Source organism: Podarcis bocagei, assembly GCF_964188305.1.
Source record: "Podarcis bocagei genome assembly, chromosome: 5".
NCBI lineage: Eukaryota > Metazoa > Chordata > Lepidosauria > Squamata > Lacertidae > Podarcis > Podarcis bocagei.
This window is the reverse complement of record NC_138129.1, coordinates 64,536,802-64,561,369: the sequence shown is the minus strand read 5'-3', so window position 1 is coordinate 64,561,369 and position 24,568 is coordinate 64,536,802. Positions and strand designations below refer to the sequence as shown.

General features: G+C 44.0%; 2 long non-coding RNA genes across 4 annotated transcripts in view; both read left to right on the top strand.

The window, feature by feature from the left end:
• LOC308586818 overlaps positions 1-13,857 on the top strand; it is a 132,417-nt gene extending 118,560 nt beyond the window's left edge. For all 3 annotated transcript variants that reach the window (XR_014008061.1, XR_014008062.1, XR_014008063.1), the window contains 2 exons: positions 4,830-4,987; positions 13,065-13,857. This is a non-coding gene — a long non-coding RNA (uncharacterized lncRNA). The remainder of the gene's footprint in view (positions 1-4,829; positions 4,988-13,064) is intronic.
• A 5,670-nt stretch (positions 13,858-19,527) lies between these two features.
• On the top strand, positions 19,528-23,293 carry LOC308586830. Its single transcript, XR_014008078.1, has 2 exons — positions 19,528-22,479; positions 22,785-23,293. It is a non-coding gene; the product is annotated as an uncharacterized lncRNA (long non-coding RNA).
• The last annotated feature ends 1,275 nt before the right edge of the window (positions 23,294-24,568 follow it).

Below are 24,568 nucleotides of genomic sequence, written 5' to 3'. Positions count from 1 at the left end.
AGTTTGCTTTTCTCATGTAGCTCCTTTCTGCTGTTTAGAGGTTCTCCCATAAATTATAGACATTAGAGTAAAGAGTAACAGGTGGGTTTGGTGATCTCTCCAAAAAATGAAAATCAAACTTTGCTGCACAATCACCTTTTTAATGGAAGGACACTTTTAACATGACACAGTTTGAAAACCTGAATCTGACAAATATCTGTCATTCATCCAAAGGTATAAGGAGCCTAGCAAAGCATAACAGCACACCCACACAATCCAGTTAAAGCACTTGGATTCCACTGTCACAGTCATGGCTTTTGTCCAACAGATACTCGGAACTGTAGTGGTTCGTCAAAGTGCTGAGAGTTGTTAGGAGACTCCAGACTACAGTTCCCAGGATTCCTTGGCAGAAGTCATGACTGGGAAAGTGGTAACGAAGTACTTTAACTGGATTGTGTGTATGTGAAAAAAAAACTTCCACTGTGACTTTTAAACATTTTAAATTGGCATTCAGAATTGATGGGTGAGTCCCTTTCCCAAGTTGTGGGAACAAAGACAAAAATATATGGTCATGGTGAACGTTTCACTAGAAAACACAAACATAATGCAATCAGTTGCACAGTCATTGTTAGACAATTTGAGCGAGAGAGAACAAGGTAATGTTTCTAAGCAATATTTTTGGAGCTATAAATTTCTTCTGACAGGATTAAGCATGGTTAGCTATTTAGGGCCTGTATCCACTGGAGTTTACTGTATGTTTGCAGCTGTTTGCATTCCCATTTAATTTTCATAGTCCACAAGACATTGACCTCAAACAGTACCAATCTCCCATGTTTGTCCCTCTCCAGTAAATTTGAGTTTACTCTATATGGAGATAATTGGGTGGGGGGGGGGACTGGGCTCCAAAACTTGGTGCTTTGGAGTGGGTGGATCCATTGTCGCTTTCTCTTCCTCCCCTTTCTGGGCCCACTACTTCCTCTATGCTGTCATTTCTTTTCCAGCTGTGCTAATAACTATTTCCTGGGTCCTCCCTCTTTATCGCTCAGATTTGCACTAATCCAGATAACTGTACAAGCAAACCACATTAAAAAATTCTGCACTAGATATATTGGGCACCAATCTGACCAAGGCCTTTGACACTGTAAATCATAATGCCCATAATGCTTCTGAAAATTGGCTGCCCTGATATATTTGTGAACACCCTATGGCTCCTCTGTGATAATATCACAGCAACAATCGCAGACGACAATGGCTCTCAAAGTGAACCATTCACAGTAGGATCAGGTGTTAAACAGGGTTTTATTATCACCCCAACTCTATTATTTTCATTGCCATGATCCCACTGGGGTAGAAATCATATATCAAACAGATGGAAAGCTCTTCAATCTGAGCAGGCTGAAAGCAACGAGTAAGGTTACCATAACATCCGTCATAGAGCTTCAGTATGCTGATGACAACGTAGTGTGTGCACACTCAGAGAATGACCTCCAAACCATCCTAAATATCTTTGCAGAAGCTTTCAAAAAGCTTGGCCTTTTATTCAACATCCAAAAAACCAAAGTGTTGTAGCAACAAGCACAAAACGACCCCTCTGCAGCACCACAAATTGAAGTCAATGGTGTAATGTTGGAAAGTGTTGATCACTTCTCCTACATGGGCAGTTATCTTTCCACAAGGGCTGACATTCATGCTGAAATCTAGAATCACCTGAGCTCTATGAGTGCAGCTTTCTCCCGATTAAGGTGCAGAGTGTTTGAAGACCATTTGCAGGGAAACCATAATGCTTGTTTATAAAGCTATTGTACGACCAACCTTACTGTATGCTTATGAAACATGGACCACTTATAAATGCCATCTTCAGCTCCTTGAAAGATTCCATCAAGGGTGTCTCCGAAACATTTTACAGATCACTTGGGAAGACAGGCGAACTAATGCCATTGTACTGGAAGAAGCAAAGATCACCAGTGTCGAAGCAATGATTCTTCAACATCAACTTCATTGGACTGGTAATGTTGTTCAGATGCCTGATTATCATCTGCCAAAGCAACTACTCTATTCCGAACTTAAAAATGAAAAGTGTAATGCTGGTGGTCAACAAAAGAGGTTTAAAGACTGTCTCAAAGCAAATCTAAAAAAATGTAGTATAAACACCGACAATAGGGAAACACTGGCCTGCGAGTGCTCCAGTTGGAGAACAGCCTTTACCAAAGGTGTCATGGACTTTGAAGACACTCAAACTCAAATCAGGACGAAAGGGAGAAACGTGCTAAGAGGAAGGCATGTTTGGCAAACCCTCATCCATGATCAACTCTCACCCGGAAACCAATGTACCCACTGTGGAAGGACGTGTGGATCCAGAATTGGCCTCCACAGTCACTTACGGACTCACTGCTAAGACCGTGTTCATGGAAGACAATTTTACTCGGCTACAAATGATTGCCAAAGAAAAAGAAGAAAACTTTCTACACTAGATATATTGGGCACCATTCTGAAAAGAGTGTGCTGAGAATTTACAATTCCTTTCTTTTCCAGCATGGCAGCAAGGATGTGCCAGGTGCTTGGCCTTTTAATATACAGTACCGTACTTTATATATACAGTACTTTTCCTTTTATCCCTCACATTTCAACAGAACCAGAAAGCTGCACAAGCAAATGACAATTGCTCGACACTGTGCTTTTGCACACTTCTTAAGGGGGAATTAAAAACAAAACAAAACATGAGCAGCTATATGTGATCATGCCCTGTCAGTACTTAACTTGCATAACAGAATCACCAAATTAGAAGGCAGGGACAAACACGAAAGAGATAACTACTGGTATAAATGGGAAAAACCAAAGTTGCTGTTCATACATGAATTTAAAAATGTGCAGGTGGGAACTATTCTGGGGATTGGGTTAACAGCTAAATAATGCTCAGGTGGGACAAGCGCCCTGTCAAAATCAACATTAACTATGTGCAGGACTAACCTAGGTTCTACTTAACATGAGACCTGAAACCATACTTTAGAGCTAGTTTCAGATCCTAGATTATAATCAGACAACCTCAGTTTCTCCAGTAACTCTAATTCCCCTTGCTGCCAATTTAGTTGTTAGTCATGGTTAAGCCTGGTGGAGGAATCTCTGCTTCATAATAGAGGGGAAGGAGAGTCTAATCGCATGGCCTGTTCCTGATTGGGTATTTATTTTAAGCAATTCTACATTCTTCAGCCTCAAATCCCAGAATGCGTCACATATATAAAATCAATAAGCAAAAAAAACCAAGATGGATCCTAGCTGCAGGCTTTTCATCTGAAAGACAACACAATAGGAAAAAGATGGGGACAGGAGATTTTAAAAAACCAAGCACCCAGGCACTGCTAGTTCTTGAAGCTACAAATTTGTTATCATGACCAGATTGAAAGGGAATTGCTATTAGCTTGCAAATGCAACACAGAGCCAAAGACCAATATTATATAATTTGGTTACTACCTTCACATTCTGACCCCTTACAGAGCCACTCCATGCTAATCAAGAGCAATCCGGGTTCACATCATTTTACACCCCCCTACTTGAGTGTTGAAAATGGGTGTAGGGAAGAAGATAGAATTTGTCTTAATAATGTTAATAATGGTCAGAAATGTTGATAGTTACCACATTAACAGTACTGGGCACTGAGAACCAGTGCACAGATGTGAGTCACACTGCCAAATTATTTGAGCTGTGTAAACTGGGGATCTTAGCTTGATAGATGATTTCTGATGGGTGACTTCAGTGATTGCCCAGTTGGGGGAATGGAACAGCCATCAAAGCAAGAAGTGTGACTGAGCTGGGCTGCTGCTTCTCTGTGAAAACAAAACATGGACACCTTGACTTTGGGGGTGTACGTCTGTGTTCTGTCCTTCAAGAGATTGGGCGGGAGGGCAGTTATAGTTGGTGCATCTTCCATGGTGCATAAAAAGCATAAAAACCAAAGTAGTGCTTGATCACATTTCCATCAGCATTTGTTACAACATCAGAAACTGCTCTCAAACTTGTATCAGGCTTTGTAAAACAGAAGCAATGCTGGAAGCAGCCCTTGAAAGTCTTGCATTGTTGCTGTCTAATGCTGCAAAATTAAGAACCGGACGCTAGAGGGTGCCAGAGTGTCTTGATTTTTAGGTTTGCTGAAATTTTAAAACCGAGGTTTTATGTACAGGAAGGAATCTAAAGAATGCATAACTACTTCAGCTTGGCTCCAGTGTTGTGAAGTTATTGGTTTCAGTACGAATGGCGAACTCCAGATGTTGTTGAACTTCAGCTTCCATCTCCCCTGACTGTTGGCCCTGTTGACTGGCACTGATGGCAACTGGATTCCCATAAGTGCTGGGGGACCCCAGGTTCCCAGTCCCTGGGCCACAGTCTTTGTACTATGCAAAACTGAGGATTTAAAAACAGAAATTAAAGCATATCCATTTTGTGCACATTTATAGTTTACTTCTTGCTCTTCACCAAACTACAGTGAAATAGAAGCCCTTTTGCCTATCTGCCAGGCTTACAAAGCTTTTTCCTTATTGTATACAGTGGTACCTCATACGCTTCAGGTTACATAGGCTACAGGTTACAGACTCCGCTAATCCAGAAATAGTGCTTCAGGTTAAGAACTTTGCTTCAGGATGAAAACAGATATCGTGCTCCAGTGGCGCGGCAGCAACAGGAGGCCCCATTAGCTAAAGTGGTGCTTCAGGTTAGGAACAGATTCAGGTTAAGAACAGACCTCTGGAACGAATTAAGTACTTAACCCGAAGTACCACTGTACCTTGAACTGCCAGCCTCCTAGCTATCTACCAGTTTATGTACATTCTCCCTTGTCAATCACATGTTCCCCCCCTCAGGTTACAGGCTCAAGGAAGTCTGGAGTCTTTTAACTTCAGAAGAGATGTGTCATCTCTTACATGTGCAATGGAGTTTTAACTACAGTGGAACCTCGGGTTACGTACTGTCCTCCTTACAAACGCTTCGGGTTATGAGCTCCGCTAACCCAGAAGTAGGTGTCCCGGGTAGCGAACTTTGCCCTGGGATGCAAGTGGAAGTTGCACGGTGGCAGCGGGAGGCCCCATTAGCGAAAGCATGCCTCAGGTTAAGAACAGTTTCAGGCTAAGAACGGACCTCCAGAACTAATTAAGTCCGTAAACAGAGATACCACTGTACGTACCTTGATACTTGAGTCTCAGAGTATTTGCTAGGTTTCTAAATTAACATTATACTCCCCAATGGATAATCAAGAATGATATGTTTACAAACAGGCGAAATATCCATGCCTCTATGATATGCAACAATCCATACAAGTAGCCGAAGGAAACAAAGTCCAATCCCCCCCCTTCCCCTCGCCCTCCTCACAGGCCTTTTAAAGATGTGTCCCGTTTTTCTTTCTATTGGAAACGTTTGTGATTGTGCCTTACATCTTGAGTTTCTTTCTCCATTAGTATATCTAGCCATGGAATCTTACCTAGTATCTGAGCTTTTTAAAACTAGTCTTCCTGAAATCCACATCTTTGCCTATACAGTACTAACTTTTAGCTTTCCATAACTATAAGAATTCCAGTGTTGAATGGTCACTCCCCCACCCACCCAGGTTCTTCCTGATTTAACCTCACTGACCAAACTACTGGTTACGATCAAATGGAGGGCAGCTAATCTCCTTAGTCCTTCCTCCAGCTTCTGCAAGAGGATGTTGTTCTGCAGTGCATGCCAGGAATGTGTTCGATATTCCATGCTTAGCGTTTGTCTAACAAGCAAACATCAGTCAAAATAAAAAAATTCCTTCCAGTAGCACCTTAAAGACCAACTAAGTTAGTTCTTGGTATGAGCTTTCGTGTGCATGCACACTTCTTCAGATACACACTTCAGTGTGTATCTGAAGAAGTGTGCATGCACATGAAAGCTCATACCAAGAACTAACTTAGTTGGTCTTTAAGGTGCTACTGGAAGGAATTTTTTTATTTTGACTATGGCAGACCAACACGGCTACCTATCTGTAAAAGCAAACATCAGGGCAGTTGAATTTCTCTGTGACTTCTAATTCTTGCTTCTCTGAAACATGTGTTGCAGGAAGACACGATCCACATCCTCTCTTTGGTGTGGTGGCCTATAGTAGTAGACGCTGACCACAATGTTGTTTGACTTTTTTGTTGAGAGGTTGCTCTATTTAGCCTTGCACAGATGCTCTCCACAGGCTAAATAGGTGTTCAGTCTCTTCAGATTTCTGTGCAGGTGAACAATACTATTTTATGTTGCACGGAGCCAGTAGCTCCCAGCAACTGAAACGACTATTCAAAAAACAATTAAAATCAGCAATAAGCTATTAAAAAATAATACACCAACCAGATTAAAACATGTCTTCATAGGCTTGCCTAAACAAAAAATGTTTTTAGCAAAAACATTATTAAAGCCAAACCAGCATTTAAGATCTGGACATCATTCCAAAGTGCAGTCAGATGTTGCTTTGGGTGAATTTGTTTGTTGGTTTCTGTTGTATCCCATGCATCACAAACATGATGGACTCAGCCAAGTCTTGATCTTGGCTGAAGTTGCACACATCTGGTACTTGTTCTATCAAAGGGGAAATACAGAAGATATGAATGTGTTTTGAGTGGGGTAATAATAATAATAATAATAAATTTTATTTATATCCCGCCCTCCCCAGCCAAAGCCGGGCTCAGGGCGGCTAACAACAATAAAATAATCAATCAAATAATCACACAATCTAAAAATATTTCATTATAAAAATTAATTAAATCAAATTGATGGCAACCAATTAAGTAGAATTATGTGCAGGTTGCCAGAGGAGGGAGTCAGGCTGCGCCCTGACCAAAGGCCTGGCGGAACAACTCTGTCTTGCAGGCCCTGCGGAAAGATGTCAGGTCCCGCAGGGCCCTAGTCTCTTTTGACAGAGCATTCCACCAGTTTGGAGCTGCAGCCGAGAAGGCCCTGGCTCTAGTTGAGGCCAGCCTAACCTCTCTGAGGCCTGGGACCTTGAGGATGTTATTATTTGCAGACCGTAGGTTTCTCTGTGGGGCATACCAGGAGAGGCGGTCCCGTAGGTACGAGGGTCCTAGGCCGTATAGGGCTTTAAAGGTTAAAACCAGCACCTTAAACCTGATCCTGTACTCCACCGGGAGCCAGTGCAGCTGGTATAATACCGGATGAATGTGCTCTCGCAGCGAAGACCCCATAAGGAGTCTCGCCGCGGCATTCTGCACCCGCTGGAGTTTCTGGGTCAGTCTCAAGGGCAGCCCCACGTAGAGCGAGTTACAATAATCCAGTCTGGAGGTGACCGTCGCATGGATCACAGTGGCTAGGTCAGGACGAGAGAGATAAGGGGCCAACTGCTTAGCTTGGCGGAGATGAAAAAATGCCGCCTTTGTTATAGCTGTAATCTGCGACTCCATAGAGAGGGAGGTATCGAAGATTACACCCAAACTCTTAACGGACGGTGCTGGCACTAATTGCACCCCCGCAAGAGGTGGGAGTTGCCCCCTCGATCCCATATCGTCCCGCCCCAGCCAGAGGACCTCTGTCTTCGAAGGATTTAACTTCAACCGGCTCCCACGTAACCATCCAGCCACAGCTTCCAGACATCTGGTCAGTGTGTCTGGGGCCGAGTCAGGATGGCCATCCATCAGCAGATAGAGTTGGGTGTCATCAGCATACTGATGGCAACCCAGCCCAAAACTCCGGACAAGCTGGGCGAGGGGGCACATAAAGATGTTAAAAAGCATCGGGGAGAGAATTGCACCCTGAGGCACTCCACACACCAAGGAGTGGCGTGATGACAATTCCCCCCCAAGCGCCACCCTCTGTCCCCGACCAGAGAGAAACGAGCGCAGCCATTGAAGGACTGTGCCCTGGATCCCCACGTCGGCAAGGCGGTGGTCCAGGAGTTCGTGATCGACCATGTCAAAGGCTGCTGACAGATCTAGAAGAATCAGCAGCCCCGACCCGCCTCGATCCAGCTGTCTGCGGAGATCATCTGTTAGGGCGACCAGAGCCGTCTCGGTCCCATGACCAGCGCGGAAGCCGGACTGGAATGGGTCCAGAGCAGATGTTTCATCCAGAAACCTGCCAAGCTGTTCAGCAACCGCTCTCTCAATCACCTTACCCAGGAATGGAAGATTCGAGACCGGGCGGTAATTGGATAGATCTGAGGGATCTAATGATGTTTTCTTTAAGAGCGGACGCACCACCGCCTCCTTCAGTTCCCCTGGGAATATCCCGGTGCCAAGGGACAAATTGATGATATCCCCCAGGGGGCCCCGCACCTCGTCTGGACACGCTCTAATCAGCCATGACGGGCATGGGTCCAGAGGACAGGTGGTGGGCTTTCCAGCTTGGAGGAATCTGTCCACATCGGCTGGAGATATCCGGTCAAAGTGGTCCAATACTGGACCCGAGGACAGTCGAGGGGCCTCCAGTTCCTTTATATAAACAGTTTCTGGATTCAAAATACTGTGAACACCCAACATTACAAACCTTACAAACCTTATTCTAAACAGAAACACAAAGCAAACTTCAAAGTCCAAAACACTCCTCTCCAGCACCTTTTATTATGCACAGTAACGAATCAATTTACGATTGCTGTTTATGCAGCCAGAAAGAGATACCATTGCATGTTTTGTCTACTTTCTTTTTTAGAAGCCGAGCACTTCCTTCCTGCTCATATCCTGTGAAGCAAATAACCCCATAAGAGTTAGCTTTTTTCCATGCTGAATTAAGACTTTTGTGTGCCACAGAATAAGTTCTGAATTATCCCTCCGCCCCAATACGATTGAAATGAGATATTTGCCTTCTTTTTGCTAGGATAAGTTCTGAATGATCGCTGACCCCCATCCCAATATGATTGGAACGAGAGGTTTGCCTTCTTTTTTCTAGGAGGGATCCTGTGTTTTCAATAGCTTCACAACATACAGAAACCTCTTTCTTCTCTGGTTGTGTTTAAGCACATGTTGAAAAGTTTGATTGCTGTGGATATTTTTTTTTTTTAAAATAATGCTTTGTGCGCTGCTCTAGGTTTGCATTTTTGGTTGATTTTGTATAGTGAGGTCAACTCTTGAGGTATGGGTAATTTTCTACTAGGGCTTATTGTTTCTTGCTTTTTCAAACAATAATCCTGCTCCTAGTGATCCAGCAATAAAGCTGCTAGCACATTCACAAATCTAAGCAGGGACCAGTATGGTTTCAGATTGGATGGGGGACGGCATGTTGAGATCCCTGCATTGCAGGGGGTTGGACTAGATGACTCTCAGCAGGTCTTCCGATTTTCCTAGTTTCTTATTCCTTGCACCCAAAGGGCAGTTTGTCTTGTAAAAAGCGCATGCCTCAATAAAGCATAATCTATTTGCTATAGAATAAGGCTGCCTCTTTTTCCCCACCAGTCTCTGCTTCTCTCCCTTTTAACTGTAGCTTGATCTTCAGACAGGAGCAAGTGATAATGCTTATCTCCATGTTGCAAAATTTTCACCCACTGATCTCTCTGAAGATCCAGCTGCTGTTAAATTCTTTCTTTCTTTCTTTCTTTCTTTCTTTCTTTCTTTCTTTCTTTCTTTCTTTCTGTTTGCTTTTCTTTCTTTTTCCTGCTTAGCAGTCCTGTAATAGGGCCACAGTGCTGCGTTTGTTCAAGCCTTGTCACCTTTTTTAGTTAGTTTGTGGAGAGAGTGTTTATGTTTCCCGAGGAGACCCTTCTTATAGGACTTGCTGTGTGCTCCATTTGGGCCTGCATCACTGTGCTCGCCCGTCTCTTTATATTAAGGCATGTTTGCTTTGAACCCAGTGTTTGGTTGGGGCTTGTCAGTACCACTAAGGAAGTCTGTCAGTTACAATGCAGCCCACTTAGAGCATTTCTAGAAGGACAAAGGAAGGTCGGGTGGTTTCCAGTTGTCTTCTTCCCAGCGACCCTCTTGCTTCGCATCGAAGCCCAGTATTGACTGCCTTAATTAACTTTATAAGTTGACAGGAGATGCTAAATAATTCAAAAATGGGCAGAGGGGTGGAGGTGTTCAAAGATTCACAGCAGAGCAATGTTCTTTTAGCTTTTAAAAATGCACAAAACATCTGTGCAGAACCAACTGTGTTTCCCATGTAATAATAATAATAGAAAATTCAATAGGAATTTGAATGAGTCAGGGACAGAGCCTCCTTAGATTTTATGGGAACTGTGTTAACTTCATTGGGCTGTGCCTCCCTGCATTTCTGCCACAGGCCATTGCCTGTTTACAAGTCGTATAACTTGCCTGGGCCAGAGTAATCTGAAGTACTATAGCGCTTCTGGTATTGACACCTGCCAAAATGTTTACAATGCAGCCATGTAGCACCTTCCTTAGGGAGCACCGATGAGCTGATTGACACTTCAGAACGAGGCAGTTCCCAGTGCTCAGATAACAGCCTGCAGTGATGCCCTGGCCTTCCCAGTGACAGGAAAGGAGTATAATAGGTTCTCATGGCACAGTACAAAATGAAATCAGTTTGGCATTCAGAGAAGAAGAAGAAAGCTCAAGTAAAGCAAACTTTGAGATGAGGTAAAACTGAGTGCACATTGGGTGGAGTTTTATAATTCACAACATAACACAAAATATAAGTAGTTAATTTTTTATAAAAAAATTCTGCATTTGCATAGAAAATGTGCTGTGGACAAGCATCAGTTAGTCATCCCACTGGTTTTTTTTTTTTTTTTTTTTTTTTTGCATTCACTATCTAGAAAACCTGAATGTGGGATCATATTTGCTTCTAACTGAGCAATTAAACAGTATATTGCTTGTGTGGCTTGTTTGTTGTTTTCCTTTTCTCTCTCCCTTAATAAGGGGACTAGGCTTTTAAAATGACGAGGCTAAGAGTTCAGGGAAGAAACCTGAAAGATCATCAACATCATGGGTTTCCCTAGACTTTTGCCCCTCTCTGGCATTAACTGTGTTACTATACATGCCCTGTCTTATGCCAGCAGATCTGAGTCCAGTTTTTATAAGAAAAACTTCAATCCCAGCAACCAAGGTCTGCTAAGTTCTTTGCTTTTAGTTCTTGGCATGGCTGACTACCATTAGTGGGATTTTTTCTTTTCTTTTCCTGGCAATCAGTAAAGAATCTTGTTTGAAACAGCCAAGTATCGCAATAGAAAACATACTCAAATCAGCAAACTAGTATTTCCCAAAGGAACATTATTCTCTCTAAATGGGGCAGAACATAGACAGTTGCAAGCTAACCTGTGCGGGGGGGGGGGGGAGTAGATTCAGGAAAACATGGTATAACAAAAGTAGGATGCTGATAATTAGACTGATAAGGGTGTGCAGCCTAGAGAAAATAGCACATATTGAGTACAGCATAGCATTTCCTATACAAAACTGAAGTTCACTCTGTCAGAACATACACCGTACCTTCCTGGGTACCACAACATGGTCCTAGCATGTTCTGAATTAAAAGCATTTCCAACATTGCAATTACCACATGATTGGCACAGGAAGAGCTTCTGTGTAGCGATGGCCACATGCAATATATTCTACGTTTTCTCACAGCTGCAGCTGTAAGCAGTGGCTGTGCAGAAAAAAAAATCCTGGTGCTTCTACGTACGTGTCAGCCATGATGTAAGAAAACTTTGAATGTAAGAAGCCACCATATAAAGATAGTCCATAACATCTCCTGTTTCTTTGCCAGTCCCCTTACAGTATGGTCCCTTTTGCTGCCAAAGCACTGACTCGCTGAAGTCAGTGAGTGCTGCAGATAGTTCTTGATGCCAATTTTTGCTGTGAATTTCTGTATCCTTCATTTCTTAAATTTTATTTTTCCGAAGACATTAAAAATATTGTGCCAATTTATAAATGTTTTCAGGATCTTTGATCCTTGGCCTCTTTCCCAAAGTAAAGGCCAACTGTTATGGTGTTTGTATTGGCCATGTGTGCTCAATTAAATCTGCTACCCGCTTGACTAACTGAAGTTGCTAAAGTTGCCCTAGTATTAAAGACTTAGACCAGGGGCTGCCAACCTTTTCAGGCCAGAGGGCGCATTTGGAAATTTAAGGAAATGTCACAATTAAAATGCATTTTGCATTTAAAAATAGTTTTAGTAAGTGCTTGTTTACATTTGCTCTGCATTTCTAGGGATGGGTCCAGGCTTTCCAAGCCCTTCTCCAAGCACTTCTTATTTTTGCCCTGATGCTTTCCCTGTGAAAACCCTCTCTATACTGCAGAATCAGAACAACAATCTGTGGAAAACCTGAAGTGCAGTTTGCTCTGATTCAGCAGCAAAGCGTGGGTTTTTGGAGAATCATAGATTATTATTATTTTAGTTGGAAGGGACCCTGAGGATCATCTAGTCCAACCCCCTGCAATGCAGGAAGATGCAGCTGCCCCATATGGGGATCAAACCTGCAACCTTGGTGTTATCAGTACCATGCTCTAACCAACTGAGCTATCCACCAGTGCCTTTTTCCTGGGGGAAGTTTGTGGGGTATTATTATTATATACCCCGCCCATCTGGCTGGGTTTCCCCAGCCGCTCTGGGTGGCTTCCAGCAAAAGATTAAAATACAATAATTCATCAAATATTAAAAGCTTCCGTAAACAGGGCTGCCTTCAGGTGTCTTCTAAAAGTCAGATAGTTGTTTATTTATTTGACATCTGATGGGAGGGCATTCCACAGGGTGGGCGCCACCACCAAGAAGGCCCTCTGCCTGGTTCCCTGTAACTTCACTTCTCACAGTGAGGGAACCGCTAGAAGGACCTCGGTGGTGGACCTCACAGTCCGGGCTGAATGGTGGGAGTGGAGACGCTCCTTCAGGTATACTGTACTGGAGTATACTCAGACAGACTGAGAAAGTGCAGTAAGTCAATGCTTGCTGGAGTCATTTATGTTCATGATATATTCTTTATAACATGTAGTGCTTTTAAAAAGCAACACATCTTAATTCCTTTCTGCCCTTTCATTTATTACATTTCTTTAATACAGTAGCTAGATTTAAAACTTGGTATAATAAAGCCCTGCAGATTCTCTATCAGTAACCTTAAAATCAAGCCTAGATGTTTTTAGCAACTGCTTAGCAACCACATATAAGAACAGATACATTTTCCAGAATGGTTTTTATTACAGGGGCTGAAGAACAAGCTGGAGCAAGCTGGATTTTGCTACTTACTCTGGGCCTCTACAAACGGCTGTTCCCATGCACGTGAATCAAGACAGGCCTGGGTTTTGGCACTGGATTTTGGCAAAGGGTAATGCTTTCACAATCTATGCCATTATGGTTCCTGGAACATGGGTCTTTGTTCTCTAAACTACATGCCATTATAAAAGTAGTTCTTTCTCAGTCCTGATTTGGAGAAGGCAATTCAGGGAAGGCAACATAGCAAAAACCCAGAGGCAACATGGGGCTGCGGCTGCTTCTCTCAAAGCCTCACCTTTTCCCGTATTTGCTTGTTACAAGGAATCCCTGGCCAGCATCCTTTTGTATGTGTACCACCCCATTATTGGTATGTGTGTAATTAGGCTTAGGGACTATTCCCGTCACTCCAGTGCAGTCTTTCCTTTTTCCATGGTGACTCTCTATAAGGGAGAGGACTCAATGGCTGTGTAAAAGTTTGGTTAGGAATGGAAAGGAGGGCAGACCCCAGCCAGGGAGTCTATGCAATAATTTGCAGCCAGCTGTTGCTGGGCTGAAGCCCTGGAGGTCAGGCAACCCAAAATATATCCTCCCATCAGCTGCTACCATGTTTGCGGTGCTGCATCTTTCTTTGCACCTCTCCTCTGTACAGAACAGAACAGAAGGTGGGTGTCCAGTTCTGGTATCCAATAAAATGTGGACATGTTTTGGGGAACGTGTTCAGTGCATGAGAGGCTGAGAATGTGCAAACAGAAATTGAGCAATAAGAATAAACAGACTCTCGTGCATTTTGATTTTTGAGGCAATATTTACTGAGAACTTTCATGGGCACCACAGGAAGTGCTGGTGGGCTCACTGAACAAGTGTAGTGGTGGCTGATGTAGGTATAACTTTTAACTAATGGGCAGCATGCCACACAATGTGGTCCTGTATTCCTGCTCTGAACTGCTGGCCCAAAGGAGGGCTTTTGGGAGTGGTTGGGTGCAGGGATACCAAAGAAGGATGTCAAAACATCAGAATGGCCAGTTCTAGTGCTTTATTAAAGATGGGTGTAGACTTACAGCAAAGCCTGCTAGGTCTCCTAGACTTTACAAACGCAGGATGAACACTGCACTGAAGAGATGGCTTGTCTGCACCTAAGCAAAAGTGCACATATTCTTTATACGCAGAGCATCATAGGTCACTTTATCGAGGACTTCACATCACCTCACTTGACTAGATGGGGGCATAGGTGGCAAATACCAAAGTCTTACAGATAGTTCCCTTTTCTGAGCTCAGAGCCCAGCACCCTCAAGCCCACAAATAAGGGTAACATCGAAGCCAGCTAATAACTGCTTATCAAAGCAAGTGAATATAAACACATATGAGCTCATTGCTGAAGCAACTACCAATTAATTGTGGTAATCTTTGACTACCAAGATGGTACTAGCAGAGCTTCCAGAACAGTTCACCTTTTGTTGAACACAATCCCCCTCTCACAAAAAAAATTAGATGTAGAGGCCATTTTGTGTATGCCATACCCCAAGAGCAGTCATTTTGTGGTGGGCACTCATAATAGTTTATCAAAATTCAAAAGTGGCCACTCACCCATGAAGGTTGGCAAGCCCTGGTCCAATTTTCCAACCAGATAATTACCGACTCCTCATTTAGGTCCACAGCTAAGAGTAGACAGTACTTTCTCATACACTATTACCCTGTTCCTACTCTTGAAAGTAAGGTTTGCTCCAGATTTTCCCCATTATTTTAGTTTTTGGTTAGATACAGTGGTGCTTCAGTTTAAGAACAGCCCTGTTTACGAACTATTTGGTTTAAGAACTCTGTAAAACCAGAAGTAGTGTCCCGGTTTGCGAACTTTACCTCGGTCTAAGAACAGAAGCCAAACGGAAGGGCACCAGCAGCGGGAGGCCTCATTAGGGAAAGTGTGCCTCGGTTTAAGAATGGTTTCGGTTTAAGAATGGACTTCCGGAACGGATTACGTTCATAAACCGAGGTACCACTGTATATGGAAATAATGTCTTGTATCCAACTAATATACACCCAGAGCAGACCCACAGAAATAAAGAGACCTTGGTCATGCCCATTAATTGTTGTAGTTCTCTTCTGAGTATGACTAATATTGGTTATAACCCAAATACAATTATGAATGTATTTTCATAATGATTAAATATACATTATATCGATAAATCTCAAATAGTATACTAAAACACCTGTCCTTTAAATAAAAATGTTTGAAAAGGCCTTATCACTCTTTGGTTTCCCAGAACAAATTATTTCAGCATTGCCTGCTCCTAGGGGAAATATCTTCCCTGGAGGCATAAAAATTGCAAACAAACTCATTCCCAGCACAGAGTCTTCATTTCAGCCAGTTCTTTTAAAAGCTTCACATTCCTCATGGAATAGAAGACTACAGTACATGAACGCTATTTCCATATATTTTGTGCATTTGGCCTTCAGATTCGCCTTCCATTGCATATGTTGGGGCAATATCCAAGTGGAATGGGGAAATATCTACTTGAACTGCAATCCTATGCACACATACCTGGAAGTAAAACCTACTGAACTCAATAGTACTTACTTCTGAGGAGGCATGTAGGGGATTGCACTGGTAGAAAGGGGTACTATTGAAAAAGTCTATATATAAAAAATTGGCCTGAGCCGTTAAAGCTGGGTTTCATCCTTTTAGGTACGGTTGCTTTACATCCTACCTGACTCAGTGTCAGTGCCATGGGCCAGGAGTCAGTTTCACCTGCTGAACAGTAGCCTGAAGGGGGAGTGACTCCACCTGCAGCTGATCAGCCTTCAAGGACACAAAGAAAGCACTGATAACCTGCTGGCTTCAGCCTTCTTGAGCAGAGCTTCCAGCAGCAGTCAGATGCGGGTAACAACACTGGAAGTTCCTGGCCCTACCTTGCTGCTTCCTGCTTGTCTTAGGCCTTGACCCTTGACCCTATGATTGCTGTTCACCTGAACCTAGGACTGGACCTGACTTCTGCCTCCAGGCAAGTACAGTTGAACCTCCACATATATATCCTTCCGGTTATGTAAACTTTGGGATATGTAAGAGGTAAACCCGGAAGTATATTTATGGGTTTTTGCCGCACGCACATGTGCAGAAGTGCTCTACTGCCATGCGTGCATGCACAGAAGCTGTCCCTCTGGTTGTGGAAACCTTGGGATCTGACCGGAGATCCAGAACGGATCCCGTCCACAACTGGAGGTACCACTGTACACCTCAGAGATTCTTCTGGTTGGCTGGCTTCCCACTCCACTGAGCTCTGCACATTGTTGCTCAGTAATGAGATTATGACAGTCAGGAGCTGGAGTCAGGAGCAGGTCAACAATAAAACACACAGTATCAGTCAAGTTAACTCTTCATTCAAAGAAACCAAGACACCTCATGCCAAGTGATTAGAGCAATTTTCCCCAGTAGGACTTGCCCCAGCGGAGCAGTTGCCAGGACTGAAGGTTCCATCCTTCCCACCACTCTCCATGACTGCTACCCTGGGTCCTTCCCCAGCAACCTGAGGTTTCTTCGTCTTGTCCTTCTTTGCTCTGCACTCTTCATTCCTTGTCTGGTTCTGAGAGATCGGGGGGGGGGGTGGAGCTGGTCGCAGCAGGAGGGGGAGACTCCCTGGCATCTTCAGCAGCCTGCCTGATCTCTGCCTCTTGGTCCGCTTTTCTTTCCAGCCTCCACTCCTCTCTGCCTCGGATTCTGGATTGTTCTCTGGCACAGCCACTTCCTGCTCACTAAAACCCTGTTACCTCTTCAGTTTCTGACATCTCCTCCTCCCAGTCTTCTCCCGCTTCTCCCTCAGACCACTCATCACCATCCTACCACCAATCCCCTGTCTCTGAGTGTTCCTCACCACCTTACATGCCTTACTTTTTCCCTCTCAGGAGAAGAGGGGTGTGTGACATCAGTAAGCCTACTCTATAAATTTAGACCTCTGTGGTCATTAACCCCTTCACATACTAACTGGCATTGTTAGGTTTGATAGCAAATCTCCCACACATATCCCCTTATGGTCCCCGCAAGCACTCTTCTTGTGCTTCTACACTAAGTGGAAAATGGAGTGTGCACACACAACAGGTGGGGTGTAACTATGCTCTAGGACAGTAATGTGAACACCCCCTTAAAGAATGATCTGAGAGTAAAATGGTAAGAAAGAGAGCAGGTTTCCCAAAGAAAATGGGACCTGATTGGGTTTGAAAGCAGAATATATGAGAGAGTGGGGGTTTGGTTTTGCAAGAGAGAGAGAGAGAGAGAAGGGGGAAGGGCTAATAACTTTCCATATGTCTACAAGGAGGTGGTTTTTTGTGTGGTTGAGATGAGGGCACCTGTTCAGCAACAGAAAGTGACAGAGGAGGAGGTGAGGCAGGGAGGAACAGTCACATGTAAAGGAAATCAGGTCTCTTTGGGGACCCCAAAAGCAAAAAGGAACCATTTTATGACTAAGATAGGGCTTTAATGATTAAAAGGAGAACAAATACTAAGAATCCCATTTTCCTGTCTTATCAAAGCTAGGATTAAGAGATTACAGTCTTAGTTAAAGGTTTTGTCTCTTCCTGAGCTAACAAAAGGAAGGTAAAAATTAACAGCCAATGCAACCATGCCTGTTGGTTACTTCTCAGTTGGAGACTTACCGTATTTTTTGCACCATAACACTCACTTTTTTCCTCCTAAAAAGTAAGGGGAAATGTCTGTGCGTGTTATGGAGGGAATGCCTACGGGTGGCATGCCTACGGATTTTCCTCCTCTAAAAACTACGTGCGTGTTATGGTCGGGTGTGTGTTATAGAGCGAAAAATACGGTAATTTTCTCCCCCTCCCCCCAAGTAATTCCAAAAGGAAGCAAACAAAGCAAAAGAATTAGGCTGGAAACAAACAATGGGCATGCCACAGGGGTGTTTCCTTACCATGTGGGCAACAGTTAGTGTTCTGCCTGGGTTTTGCTTACGCCTCATGCTTTTCCTAACCCTGCCTGTGGCTGCAATTTCAGCTGCCATTATCTGCACAGGCTATCTGTAGTAAGTTGATCTCATATGACACAACAGATACAGCCCTCCTGGATAAAGGTTCAGCATTCACCCAGGGATGAAAAGACTCTCTTGCTAAACAGCCAAGGGCCAGGAGTTGCAACATAAGTCTTATCATGCCCAAGGTCCACACAGTTATTAACCTACATAGAAACTGTCTTCAGCTACATTCCAAACCACAGCACTGGTCTTTACTTCTTTTACATTTGTAATTCTATATAACTTTCTATATGGCATCAGCCCTGCCATTGGAGCCCTTTTCAGTAGGATAAAAGTGCCTAACAACAACAACAACAACAGTCGAGCCTGCTGAATCAGGCCAATGGCCTGCCTAGCCTAGTATCCTGTCCTCACAGTGGCTGACCAGATACCTATAGGAAGCCTGCAAGCTGGACTTCACCAAAAGGTGAAAAGGGCAATTATTCATTTACCAGGTAAATAAAGACAGACAAACTGCCCTGTTTTCCCTGGCCAGATATAGTATGCAACTAGAAACAGATTAAAAGATGATACAGCTAGGTATCATATTATTATTTTTTAACCGTCTCGTGTGACTTTTTTAAAGGAACAAACAGTCAACATGAAAAGTATAATTTCTTTTTTTTGGGGGGGGGGGGAGAGAAAGCCAGGTGAGAAGAAGGAACAAATGCAGCTGCCTTCTACTGAGTCAGAGCACTGCTTTTCAGTACTGTCTTCCACAGAGCCCCTTTCCTTTGTACTCCTTACATTAATAGCCTGGCTATTAATTTTAACACTTGGTGGATCCAGGGGTTCAGGAAGCTAGCCTGTCTTGATTAGATTTTAACACTTGCTTGATCCAGGGATTAGAGGGGTCTGGCACCTAGTCTGACAAACACACGCACCAAATTTATAACGAAACATTGATCCCCTCCCCCACACATTGCTAACTAGGTTCAGTCAGGTTTTGCAACAATAGCAAACCCTGCAAAGCCAGTTTGCTAGCAATGCAAATGAGGTATGTACAATTGACAAGCAGCAATCTTTTTAAAACAGCCTTCAGCTCTCTAGGAAAAGCAAACAATCATCTGTTTCCACCTTGGAATTAAAGACCAAGCATCAAGTTTACTGATGAGAAGCAGGAAATCATTTCCCTCTGTAGAAAAGGGGAGCTTATGGCAAAGGAACATCCTAGCTCCAGTTTCCATACAGGTAGCATTTGAGCTATGTTGCCCTGTTGCAGTAAAAATATTATGGCACCTTAAAGACTAACCATTTTGTATGGCAGAAAGTCTCGTGGGTGCTATCCAGAGCACCTGATGAATGGACTACAGTCCACAGAAGCTATGCCAGTGTAATTTTTTATCCTATAAGGTGCTTATTTCCAGATACTACTGTTTGTACCATGCTTTCTCTCCAAGGCTATGCTACTCACCTTCAGACATCATCGTAGTAAGTATATCTTAAGCAAGAGCTTATAAAACTTTCTCCCCATTGTTGCTTACTAGGCAACCTTTCCACACCTGATTTTGTCAGGAGGCAATATCATGTTTGGCACTTTTTCATACCTTCAGGGTTCACTTTAGCTAATGCTATGGTATTCCCAGCTTTAATTACTATATACTCGAAAATACACATATGCATAAAACTGAAAGTACACTTGAGCTGCTTCTGGAAATCTAGCAGAATCAAGGAGAGGTTTAGCACTCATCTCTGTGTTAATTGCTTCTGGGGGGGGACCATTTTCAGCCCCATTAACCTAGAAAAATTGCGGGACAAAATTTGGGGTGGTATCCTGGCATACTGTGTTTTCCCACCATTTCCATTGGCAACTCATGGGGGAACAGAAGCACACATGCACATAAAGGGTGTGTAGTGGTTGGTGACATGTCCAATGACATCCTCTGCTGTGTCACACACCAGCCAGTGACGTGGATGGAACTTAGCATGACATGGGAGTACATCAATTTTAAAAAGCCACAATTCCACAACACAGCAGGTAAAGCAGTGTAAAAGGAACACTGGAAATCAGGGCAGAAGCACCAACATTGTAATCAGAAAAACTAATGCGATAACCCCCACATTGGAATGCATCCTATGTCAAAACAAAACTTATGTCTGGCTTCATTATTACAGAGGGAAACGTAACAGGAAAGGCTTGAATAATGGAAAAACAAGTAATCCCAAAAGACATCAGTTATACACTGATCATAGGTAATTCCCAGTTCTATGCAGGTGCAGAACCTTTGGAGTCTTATATGATCCCCACTGTAATCTCAAAGGGGGAAAGCTGGCTATCGATGGCACTTGGAACATAATGTATAAGGTATTAGGCTTGTGTTGATCTGTTCCAGCTTTGTTTCAGACTCAGTTTTGGCACCACAACAGCCTTGGTCAACCTGATTGATGACCTCTCTTGGGAGACAGATGGTAGAAATGAAACCACCTTGGTTCCTTTAGACCTCTCAATGGCTTTGGGCACTATTGACCATGGTGTTCTTCTAGAGTGACTGGGGGAAGCGGGAGGTGGTTCTGCTCCTACCTGCATGGTTGCTACCAGAAATTAGCATGGGGAAATTGTTGCTTGGCTCCATGGCTTTTTCTGCAGGGATGAGACATATCCATTTCCATTAGATAAATAAAAAGTATATTGCATTCTTGTGCCAGAAAATATCTCAGTGTGTGTACCGTGATCACAGCCTCTGAGGTACCCCCCCCACACACACATGAACTCTATATTCAAATGCGACTTCAGCAAGAGGCAATCAGTAAAAAACATAAGCAAATATGCTTGAGGGACAGCTCAGTTGGAAAGGGCCACAGGAAACAAAATAGCTAGGCAGAGCTGAAGCGAGGAGCAAATTGAAGTTATGGTGTGCTGTTAGAGGACACCCACTGAAACATCACAAACTGGATACCCATAGTCCCACGTCCCACCTGAAAACCTACACTAATGAGCTTCCACACTAGCAGTGGCAGCAGATGTGTGTTATTTTTTACTTTTGTAAACCACTTTTTCTAAACTTAAGCCCTTTGTGAATGTTATGAAATAAATAAATACTTCGCATACACCCTACCCTTAAAGCACATTCCCTCCCTCCCTCTAGAGAATCCTGGGAACTGTTTGTTGTTGTTGTTGTTAAGACTGCGGAGGGTTTAGCTCTGTGTGGAAGGTTAACTACAGTTCCGTGGGGGGGGGAGGGGAGAGAAGGATGATGAGCTTTGAATGTGCTATGAATGATAGTCTGGTGTGTGGATTTTCCGTGGTAAGAGCAAATGCGGAATAAATGTTTTTTTTAAAAAAAGTAGTAAAGTCTGGCATTTTAATGAAGGTGTTGTTGTTGTTGTTGTTGACTCTACAATAACCGCAGCAACCTTGCTTGCATGAGCAGCACACAGCTTTCTGAAAACGATTTCCATCTGCAACGGTGCGATTTATTGTAGCTCTTTTCGGCCATCGTTACTGCTCCAACCTTGACTTTCCAGGAAGAGCTGTGAGTAATGCTCGTTCCCGCACCGCGCGCGCACACCCCTCCCCTCCGGCGGCGAGAAGACGGCCGGGCTCAGGTCCTCGCGAAAGGTTAGCAAGCGCAGGATTGATCCCCACTCTGAAAACCAGCAAAGGACTCGAGGCAAGCAGGGAGACACGACAAAGTTAGTGGCACGCATGAAACCTGATCTATTCATCTCACAACCAAATCAATACTTGATGGGAATTCCAGGATATCACATCCAAACCCCGCCAAGCGCAGTACACTTTCGGTAAAGCCCTCTCTCCCCGCCTCCTCCGCCCACCTTCCACTTTCCAGCAGTGACGTCTCGGCGTACACGCAGCACCGAGGGCTGCGAGGCTCCGCCCGGCCTCTTCCTCTTCTGGCTCACTGCAGCTGCCGGGTCCTAGGGAGCAGCGTCCTCTGCGCTTGGCATCAGCAAGGGCACAGGCCGGCTCTGCAACGCCCTGGCGGGAGAACAAACGGACCATCCGCCTGCAAGCGGTGCAGCCGCGCTGGAGAGAGCGGGCCAAACCCAAACGCAGAGGCGAGAAAACAAAACGAAAAGGACGCGCGTTTCTGCACGTGTCGTGCAGCTGAGGCGAAGTCTATGGAACATAGGTGGAAAAAACGAGGGAGAGAGGAGACTAGCTCCCGTTTGCTGTCCTAGAAAAGATGTGGATTACTCAGGTTTAGCATCTCCGCCTATGGATGACCAGACCAGGGCTTTCTGCAGAGCGGCCTTCGTCAAGCTGGCGCCCTTCAGATGATGTTGAACTTCAGCTCCTATTAGTATCAGCCAACGTGGCATGTGACCTGGAACAATTTGAGTTGGGGTCGATTAAATGTACGAAGGGCACCAGAATCTGGGAGGCCGATTTCGACAGAGCTGTAGGATTCCTAAGCTTGGCCCAAGGCCTGAGGTGGGAGAACAGGGTGGAGGTGTATACTTCTAAATCCTAGTACTGCATTCTGCACACCTTATACCACAAGCATTTCTGTCTTCCTTTTCTGCCTGGTAAAATGCTCTTGCACTACACAAACTCACACACCCCTTTTGCATCTGTTGAGTTTCTGCCAGTGCCAGTAGGTGTCATTTGCAGGAAAAAGGAGGAAATCTTACAGAACACAAACAATTCCCCTGCCGCTCAATTTTGCCCTTCCCTTGTCTAGAAGATCTACCCTGTCCAAACATCTCTCTCTCTCTCTATGTGTTCTTACTTTACAGTGAAGATGTTAGACAACACCTGAAGAAGAGTCTTCCCCGCTGTTTGGTGATGAGCTGGGAACCAGGGACCAAATTCAACATTGTAGCTCAAATGCAAAATGTCCCCTGCTCTGGGTCTATACAGTTGGCTTCTTGTTGTTGTTTGACATAGAGATGGGAGCTGGCAATTTTTAGTTCTCATCAACTCTGGTGCCATAATGTTTTATGGCAAGACTGAGTCAATCCTTGCCTCCCCCTTTGTCTGTGGCTTATTTCCCCCTGCTGACCAACTCATTATCTCTTGAGACCCACTGCAGGACAGAAAAGCAGAACACAAATAGCAATAATATATAAATACACAAAAACATTGACTGATTTGTGCAATCCATGCTATTCTGCCATTCGGTTACATATTTGGTTGTATATGTGCCAGCTAAACTGGGTTTAGTTCAGGGTATCCAGTATAAGATTTATCACTTCAGAAAGGATGCCATGGTATGTATTATTCAATAATTTTTCTATAGTATTCACTGATGCTTGAACTTCCTACCTGGGAATGTTAATCTTCATTTTCCATTTTGCTTTTGAGTGCCTTCTTCAGGCAGTGATAGATGAATGCATATTTGCACATACTATCTCTTATCCCATTATAACTTCAGATTGTTTTATCTAATCTCTTTGGGAACTTTCAGCTTTAAGCAATCCTAACCCCATTTAACTCGGAGTGAGCCCCATTGAAATCAGTAGGACTTACTTCTGAGTAGAAATGGTTAGGAACATGCTGTTAGCCAGTTATTTTGCTGCTTAAAATCTCTTATCCTTCATATTTGTTGAAGGGTCTCCATCCGCGAAGATGCCCCCCCCACTTGTATTTCAGGTCACATTTTTACATTACTGCACACACTGGATGCATGTGGATTGTGGCTAATGCTATGTGTACTTGGCTTCAAACACCACTGGAGCTGGAGTAAATGGTAATATATACACAGCCTCCGTTTATAGGATGAGAAAATCACTAGAAGTTCATTCTGAGTCAGTTAACCTCTAGGGTTGTTTATTCTATATCAGCTTTCTAGTTTTGTTTTGTTTTGTCACTCAAACAATGACTGATTGTAGAAAAATTCTATTAACTACACTGGGTCCTGCATCATTAGATAATTTCTCAAGATATACACTGATAAGAATCTTTACAAATGCCTCCTCTTTAACCCATCTGTTTAAGAAAGTGGTGTTGTGTAACAATTGCACAAACATGCTCACTATTTAAAATGTGCAAGCTGTTAGTAATAAAGGCAGAAGAGCTGCTAGGTTATGACTCTCAGCCAAGGGGGCATGGGGCCTCTGCTCTGCTGGGTGTTAGTGGGCAGAGGTTTAGCTTTTCAACTTTGAATGAGGTAGGTTAGGGGGAGGTCCTAGGAGCAGAATGACAGGCTTGAACATAGAAGATACCCCCTTTTTTGCTGTCCTTTGAATCCAATGCTGCTCCTTTGGTGGAAGCCAGACCTTCATAGGATGTGAATGCTCTGCAATCCCTCCATTAGCAGCATAGCTAGCTGCTTGGGCGCTCAGGGTGGTGCAGGCGCCGTTGCTTTTTCAAGCAGTACAGAGTCTGCCCACCACATCTCCCTCAACTACAGAGTGGCTGAGTGGGAGGCCTGCCCACACTGCTGTTTCGGGCAGCATGGAGCCTGCAGGTGCCTGAGCCACCCCGTTACTCCCAGGAAAGATGCATGGCTCTGGTGCAGTAAACGCCACCCCCTGCAGTGTGGCACCCAGTGCCCCCCGCCTCACTAGCTACCACTCCG